The sequence below is a fragment of the Heterodontus francisci genome, chromosome 35, assembly GCF_036365525.1.
Source record: "Heterodontus francisci isolate sHetFra1 chromosome 35, sHetFra1.hap1, whole genome shotgun sequence".
NCBI classification, from domain to species: Eukaryota; Metazoa; Chordata; class Chondrichthyes; order Heterodontiformes; family Heterodontidae; genus Heterodontus; species Heterodontus francisci.
This window is the reverse complement of record NC_090405.1, coordinates 17,315,420-17,324,190: the sequence shown is the minus strand read 5'-3', so window position 1 is coordinate 17,324,190 and position 8,771 is coordinate 17,315,420. Positions and strand designations below refer to the sequence as shown.

Sequence of the window (8,771 nt, the reverse complement as noted above, 5' to 3'; positions counted from 1 at the left end):
TTTGCCAATGTGCATAGGGCACCAGGGGATTGGCAAGATGAACGAAAATGGACAGAGGTTGCTGGAGCTATGCTGTCACCATGGACTCTGTGTGATGAACAGCTACTTCCAGGTCAAGCTGTGCTACAAGGTGTCCTGGAGACATCCGAGATCATGCCATTGGCACCAGCTAGACCTTATCTTCACCAGACATACCACCCTCAGCAGTGTCCTCATCACTCGCAGCTATCACAGCGCTGACTGTGACACTGATCACTCCCTGGTGTGTAACAAGGTCAGGCTTCAGCCAAGGAAGCTTCATCCATCCATGATGAAAGCTCGTCTTCTGATCAACACTTGCCGAACCACTGATCCAGAAAGGACCCAGGAGTTCCTCAACATCCTCGATCAGGCTCTTTCAGACAACAATGCTCAAGGCCTCAGTGCAGTGTCAAAGTGGAATCATCTGCACACCACCATCTATAACTCTGCACTCACTGTGTATAGGAAAAGAGATGGGAGGAATGCTGACTGGTTTGAGGCTTATTGGACTGAAATGGAGTCAGTTACTGTAACTAAGAGGAGAGCCCTCATGAACTACAAACAAGTCCCCAGCAAACAACATCTAGATGCTCTCAGAGCTGCCAGAAACAAGTCTCTGCAGACTGCTCAGCACTGCACCAATCAATACTGGTTAAAACTCTGCTGCTGAATCCGGGGATGCTAGAGGGATGTATGAAGGAATTAAGAAAGCAATGGGCCCAGTAGTAACTAAATCAGCACCTTTTGAAGACAAAGAGAGGGGTAATCATCACTGAACCTAACAAGCAGATGGAAAGGTGAGTGGAGCATTATCTTGAACTCGACATAACGGAGAACATTGTCATTGAAGTAGCTCTCAGTGCCATTCCAGACTTCCCTGTCATGGAGGAACTGGACAGTGAGCCCTCCATAGTCGAACTCAACAAGGGCTCAAAACATGCGTGATGCAAACATTGTCACCTTGTACAAAATTAAGGGGGATCGCAGTGACTGCAGCAATTATCGGAGCCAGCTACTCAGTTCCACTCACCTGCTCGATCCCTTTCCTCCTGCAAGTTCCTTTGCTTCAAGTATCCATCCAATTTCCTTTTCAAATCATTGATTGTCTCTACTTCCACCACACTCGTGGGTCAGGACATTACCACTCACAGCATAAATAAATTCCACCTCACCTAAGGATGGGAAATATTTATATCTTCTATATTTAGCTTATTCCCTATCTCTACGAGAATAGAATTGCAGTCAACATGAAAGGGAACCCAAAAATCTTCGAGCAGTATATAAATAATAAGCAGGTAGTAAGCGGTGAAGTGTGCCCCATTGGGGACCAAGAGGGTAATATATACTTAGAGCTGCAGGGCAATGTTAATCTAGTTAATAAGTAACTTGTATCAATGATCACTAAGGAAGTGGAATTTGACAAAATATCAGTAGAAGTGGAGAGTGTAGAGGCAATGGAGAGGGTACAAATTGAGAGAGGGAGGTACTGAAAAGGCTGGTTATGCTTCAGGAAGATAAATTACCTGGTCCGGATGGCTTTCATCCCAGATTGCGAAAGGAAATGTGGATGCAGATAACAGAAAGGCTTGCTATAATCTTCCAATCTTCCCTGAATACGGGGGAGGTGTCAGAGGATTAAACAGTGGCAAATGTGACACCCTTATTCAAGAAAGGGTGTAAGGACAGTCCGGCTCACTGCAGGCCAGTTAGATTAACAGCAGTGGTGGGTAAGGTTTCAGAAAGAACAATCAGGGAAAAAATCAACAGTCACTTGTAGAGGTTTGAGTTAATTAAGGAGAGTGAGCATGGATTTATACATGGGAGTTCATGCTTGACTAATCTAACTGCATTTTTTAATGAACTAACAGAGAAGGTTTATGAAGGGCATGCAGTGGATGTTGTTTATATGGATTTTAAGAAACGACACATAAAAGGGTGATTAACAACATTGAGGTTCATGGAATAGGAGTGTCAGTGTCCAATTGGATAGAAAATTGGCTTAAGGACAGAAAACAGCAAGTCGTAACAAATGATTCATTCTCAGACTGGAAGGTTGTCGACAGTGCTGTTCCCCAAGGGTCACTGCTGGAACCACTGCTTTTTATTTGCGACAGATAAATGACTTGGATCTTGGAATATAGAGTAGAATCTCAAAATATGCCGATAACACCAAACTTGGAGAAGTAGCAAACAGTGAGGATGAAATGAACCACCTGCAACAAGACAGTGATCGGCTAGCAGAATGGGCAGACAGGTGCAGATGGATTTTAATAGTGACTAGTGTGAGGTGATGCATTTTAGCAGAAGGAATAGGGAGAGGCAACATATACTTAATGGCACAGTTCTAAAGAGTGTGCAGGAATAGAGGGACCTGTTCACTGTCACGTGAACAATTACTTCTTGTTGTGTGCTCTCAGATTTGTCACCTTCACTGTACTGGAGTGAGGTGACATCTACTGGCAGGAAGCAAGAACTGCAATCAAGCAGCAGAAATTCCATAGTCTGTCAGGGTGAAAGAAACATTGCAATGTGAGGAAATAGTGAATGGGTTTGATTGGGTTGATGGAGACATGATTCCACTTGTGGTGGAGTCCAAAGCAAAGGCCAGAAATAAAAAATTGTCATTATTAAAAGATATGAGGAATTCATGATAAATGTATTTAGGTAGTGAGTGGGTGGAATCTAGATAAAATAGAAAGTGAGATTGGGTGGACAGAAGCAGTGTGAAAGGATGGCTCAAACAAAAGGTAAACGCCCTGAAAGGTGAACTCTGTTTCTCTCTCCACAGATTCTGCCAGAGTTTCTGAACATTTCCAACACTTTCTGTTTTTATTTCAGAATTTGCAAGATGTTGCTTTGCTCTGAAAAAAAATTGGATGATCGGCTTTGGCTGCCAGTGAAATTCCACAGGAGCTAAAAGGAAGTTCTGATATCAGTGGCATGTTGATCTAGCGGTATGATTCTTGCTTAGGGTGAGTGATTAATTAATGTGTGAGAGATCCTGGGTTCAAATCCTGGACAAGCCCTTCTTCTTTGGCATTTTTAGTTTAAGGTCATTGATTGGTTTCAGCCTTGCAGAAGGCGGAATTGATTTCCATATGGAGCCTGCTTGAGGACCAGAGAGCTGGATTCAAAGAGCTTGATTAACTAAATGTACAGATAGCCAAGTGGGAATATAAAGTTGTTGCAGTAATTGTGACCTGACTCCAAAAACAACAGGACTGGGTTCTGGACTGGAATGGAATGGAATTCTTCAGTGTTTCTGTTGTTTGGCTTGCATTGACTCATCGATTTTCTTGTTTTTCACTTTGTCGATGCCTTTGAATAATTGTGGATCCTTCTTCAGATTGTCTTCTTTCACCAGGTAGTTCTGACCTCTGATGATGATGATCGTAATGAGCTTCAACTCACTGATAGTTTTGGAACTGAACAGATTTCCTTTGCTTGAGTCTACAACATGGAACTCAGTCCGACATGTGGACCCATGGGAGGATTTGAATGCCACCCCTGCGTTGGAGAATACAGTTGCATCCATCCAATAAGAGACCGAGTAGAAGTGACAGTTCTGTCAGTCAAACATTAAACTTTTAATTTCAGGGTGGTGAGTTGGAGTGCCATTTTGCTTTTCCCTTTTTTAAGGCTTCATTAGCAGAGAGTACAAGGAGTGTTTGAAATGAAATTCAGCAAAAGTATGAGAAAGTCTCACTTTGATTCGGGACTCAGCTCTCTGCAGCATCTCGCTGTGAAAGATTGAACTTCATCTCATTTCATTCCCAGCTCGGGGTCAGTGCAGCTCAGTGGGACTTCTGGCTGTCTCCTGCTTCACAATCCATCAGTGCTGAGAAAGCAATGGGGAATATTATTCACGGCTCTGTAACCTGAGGACACCGATTTAAGGTGAATGGCAAAAGAACCAAAGGCAACATGAGGAAAAACTTCTTTTGCACAGCGAGTGGTTAAGATCTGATATGCACTGCTTGAGAGTGTGATGGAGGCTGATTCAACCATGGCTTTCAAAATGGTATAAGATAATTATCTGAAGTGGAAAAATTGCATGTTTTCATGGAATACATGAGTCTGTGGCATGAGCTGAGTTGCTCGTGCATAGAAGCAGCACAAGCACAATGAGCTGAATGGCTTCCTTTTGTTCTGTAACTATTCTATGATCTATGATTCTTTTCAGAGTGAAATCAACACTCACACACAAGAAACTGACAGGTACAATGTAAACCCCACACTAACATACCAGCGAATGCTAGGGACAGAGTAAAACCAATCAGTCCTGGACTAGAAACTGACAGGTATACTGTAAACTTCGCATTACCAGACAAGAAATTGACAGATACAGTGTGAAACCCACAGTCACGTAGCAGCAGTTGGCAGGTAACGTGTAAAAATCTTTCTTTCATATCCCAACTGCAAGGTACAAAGGAAATTAGGTCCAAACCCAGGCTCACACTTCAAAGACTGAGAGATACAAAGCAAAACACATATTCACCTACAAGTACAGAGACGAAGACACACTCAGAGGAGGTGCAGATTAAAGACACATGCATGTAACAGAAACTGATAGGGATAGAATCAAACCCTTTCTCACTTCTCAGAAACTGATAGATATAGACAAAAGCTGATGCTCACATACAAGTTGTTGAAAGATATGTGGTGAAACTCACAGAGCAATAGCAGAAACAAACAGGTACTGAATAATACCCACAGTCACAGACCAAAAACTGAAATATTCTGAGTTAAACACCACTTTCTCACACCAGAAACTCATGGCTACAAAGTGAAGCTGACTCTATCCTCCCAGGCACTGACAGGTGCAAAAGAAAACACTCACGACGATTCCAGGTCATGAAATGTACGTAATAAAACCTTTCAGCTGAAAGAATAGCATTAATGACAGGTGTGGTACCCAGAATGCTCAGCGGCCTAGAATCCGCCCGATCTGTGACAGGAGGGGGGCGCAGGCGCAGTAGAGAGCTTTGTCAGCAGCTGGAGCTGCGGGTTCGGAGTTGGAGCGGGATATTCACAAAGTGCGAGAAGACTTTGCGGGCTCACACAGCTGGAGCAGGGCCTCAGGGTCACAATAAGATGGAACAATCCCATCTGTATCCCTGCGGATGGCGGTGGTGAAGCTTTTCCCGGTGAGGCTTCCCGAAACGGCGTCTATAAATGGATAAGAATTGGGGACTGGGCAGGGAGCGTCTCTAAATGAATAAAATTTGGGTACTGGTCAGGGAGCGTCTGTAAATGGATAAGAATTGGGGACTGGGCAGGGAGCGTCTGCAAATGGATAAGAATTGGGGGACTGGGCAGGGAGCGTCTCTAAATGAATAAAATTTGGGTACTGGTCAGGGAGCGTCTGTAAATGGATAAGAACTGGGGACTGGGCAGGGAGTGTCTCTAAATGAATAAGATTTGGGGACTGGGCAGGGAGCGTCGATAAATGCTTAAGAATTGGGGACTGGTTCGGGAGCGTTTTTATATTCGTTCGTGGGATGTGGGCGTCGCTGGCTCGATCTCAGCTCGAGTAATGTGTCCAGTTCTGGGCACCAGGCTTTAGAAAGGACATCAAAGCTTCTGAGACAGTTCAGAGGAGATTTACCAGAATGATCCCAGAGATGCGGGGTTTCAGTTCTCTGGACAGGCTGGTGAAGCTGGGATTGTTCTCTTCAGAGTAGAGAAGGTTAAGGGAAGATTTAATAGAGGTGTTCAGAATCATGAAGGATTTTCATAGGGTAGAGAGGGAGAAACTGTTTCCACTGTCCTGGGGGTCAGTAACCAGAGGACACAGATTTAAAATAATTGGCCAAAAATGTCAAGGGGAGGTGAGGAGAGATCTTTTTACCCAGTAACTGATTCGGATTTGGAATGAATTGTCTGACAGGGTGGTGGAAACAGATTCAATTATAACTTTCATAAAGGAATTGGACAAATATTTCAAAGTGAAACTCTCCAGGATTATGGGGAAATAGGCAGGGGGTTGGACTAATTGCATCTTTTTGTCAGGGAGTCAGCAGAGGCACAATGGGGCCGAATGGCCTCCTTCTATGCTGTATGATTCTGTGAACATAAGAACGAGGAGCCGGAGTCGGCAAGTCAGCCACTCGAGCCTGCTCTGCCATTCAATACAATCATGGCTGATCTCATCACGGCAGTTCTTGTTTCTTGCCAGTAGATGTCACTTCACTCCAATACAGTGAAGTTTACAAATCTGACAGAGAAACAACAGGAAAGAATTGTTCCCATTATAGTGAATGTGTTGGATTTAGAAATACTAGGAGTGGAGACGAGTTATTACTTGTCTGCTCGATCCCCATAGCCCTGTAAAATTATTTCCTTCAAGTGCCCATTCAAATTCCTTTTGTAATCCTCGATTGTCTCCATTTCCACCGCCCTCGTGGGCAGCGAGTTACAGATCATCACCAATCAGTGTAAAAAAAGTTCTTGCGCACATTCCCCCTGTACCTCCTGTCCAAAACCTTCAATCTGTGTCCCCTAGTCCTTGTACCAATAGTTAACGGGAACAATGTTTCCTTGCCAACTTATTTAAAACTGTCAGAGCCGAAAACACATCTATCAATTCTCCCCTCACTCTCCTCTGATACAGGCAGAACAACCCTAGCTTTTCCAACCTAACCTTGTAACTAAAATCCTCCATCCCTGGATCCATTCTGGTGAATTTCCTCTGCATCCTCTCAAGGACGCTCACATTCTTTCTTAAGTGTGGTAAGCAAAACTGGAAGCAACACTCCAACTGGGGCCGAACCAGAGCTTTATAATGGTTCAGCATAACTTCCCTGCTTTGTCCTCAATGCCTCTATTTATAAAGCCCAAGATCCCATATGCTTTGCTAACCACTCTCGCAATATGTCTTGCCACCTTCAAAGGTTGATGCACATGAACCCCAAGTCCCTCTGTTCCAGCACACACTTTAGAACTGTGCCATTAAGTAAATATTGCCTCTCCCTATTCCTGATGCCAAAATACATCACCTCACACTTGTCACTATTAAAATCCATCTGCCACCTGTCTGCCCATTCTGCTAGCCTATCATTGTCCTGTTGCAGGCAGTTCATATCATCCTCACTGTTTGCCACTCCTCCAAGTTTGTTGTCATCGGGATATTTTGAAATTCTACTCAATATTCCAAGATCCAAGTCATTTATCTTTTGCAAAAAAAGCAGTGGTTCCAGCACTGACCCTTGGGAAACACCACTGTCGACTATCCTCCAGTCTGACAAAGAATAATTTCATAAGACTTGCTGTTTTCTATCCTTAAACCAATTTTCTATCCAATTGGACACTGACCCTCCTATACCACGAAACTCAATTTTGTAAACCCCCCTTTTATGTGGTACCTTGTCAAACGCTTCCTTAAAATCCATATAAACAACATCCACTGCATTCCCTTCATCAAGCTGCTCTGTTAGTTCATCAAAAAATGCAGTTAGATTAGTCAAGCATGAACTCCCATTTATAAATCCATGCTCACTCTACTTAATTAACTCAAACCTCTCCAAGTGACTGTTGATTTTTTACCCTGATTATTCTTTCTCAAACCTTACCCACCGCTGCTGTTCATCTAACTAGCCTGTAGTTACCCGGACTGTCCTTACACCCTTTCTTGAATAAGGGCGTCGCATTTGCCACTGTTTACTCCTGGCACCTCCCCCGTATCCAGGGAAGATTGGAAGATTATGGCAAACTCTTCCATTATCTGCATCCGCATTTCCTTTCGCAACCTGGGATGCCAGCCATCCAGACCAGGTGATTTATCTACCCTAAGCACAGCCAGCCTTTTCAGTACCTCCCTCTCTCAATTTGTACCCTCTCCATTGACACTACTCTCTTCACTTCGACTGATATTTTGTCAAATTCCACTTCCTTAGTGATCACTGATACAAAGTACTCATTAAGTAGATTAACATTGCCCTGCACCTCTAAGCTTATATTATCCTTTTTGTCCCTAATAGGCCCGACTCAACCTCTTACTACCCACTTATCATTTACATGCTGCTCGAAGATTTTTGGGTTTCCTTTCATGTTGATTGCCAGTCTATTCTCATAGAAATAGAGAATAAGCAAATATAGAAGATGTAAGTATTTCCCATCCTTGATGAGGTGGAACTTTCTTATGTTGTGGGTGGTAATGACTTGGCCCACGAGTGTGGTGGAAGCAGAGACAATCAATGATTTGAAAAGGAAATTAGATGGATACTTGAAGGAAAGAAACTTGCAGGAGGAAAGGGACTGAGCTGGTGAGTGGAACTGACTAGATTGCTCCGGGGAGAGCCAGCATGGACGTGATAGGCCAAACGACCACCTTCTATGCTGTAAATGACTCTGTGTTGTTTCTCAAATTCAATCCACTGGTGCTTGGTAAATAATTTCAAAGTAAATTGTGCAACTGGAAAATCAGAACCAAGGCAAGGGACGCATAAGGAAGCGAAATTGCTGAAACCCGGGATTGAACCAGGGACCTTTAGATCTTCAGTCTAACGCTCTCCCAACTGAGCTATTTGAGCCCTACATTAACAGTGGCTTGGTGTCCTTGTTTTGGAAGAAAATACATACATTGAAGTTTTCCAAAAAATTAAAGAACACAACATGTGAGTAATATTCCCCATTGCTTTCTCAGTACTGATGGATTGTGAAGCGGGAGACAGCCAGAAGTGCCACTGAGCCGCACAGACCCTGAGCTGAGAATGAAATGAGATCAAATTCAATCTTTCATGGAGAGATGC

At 43.5% G+C, this 8,771-nt stretch overlaps 1 non-coding gene across 1 annotated transcript; it reads right to left on the bottom strand.

Moving 5' to 3' along the window:
- Positions 1-8,479: 8,479 nt before the first annotated feature.
- Positions 8,480-8,552, bottom strand: trnaf-gaa (transfer RNA phenylalanine (anticodon GAA)). Its single transcript has one exon. It is a non-coding gene; the product is annotated as a tRNA-Phe (tRNA).
- Between the last annotated feature and the right edge of the window lie 219 nt (positions 8,553-8,771).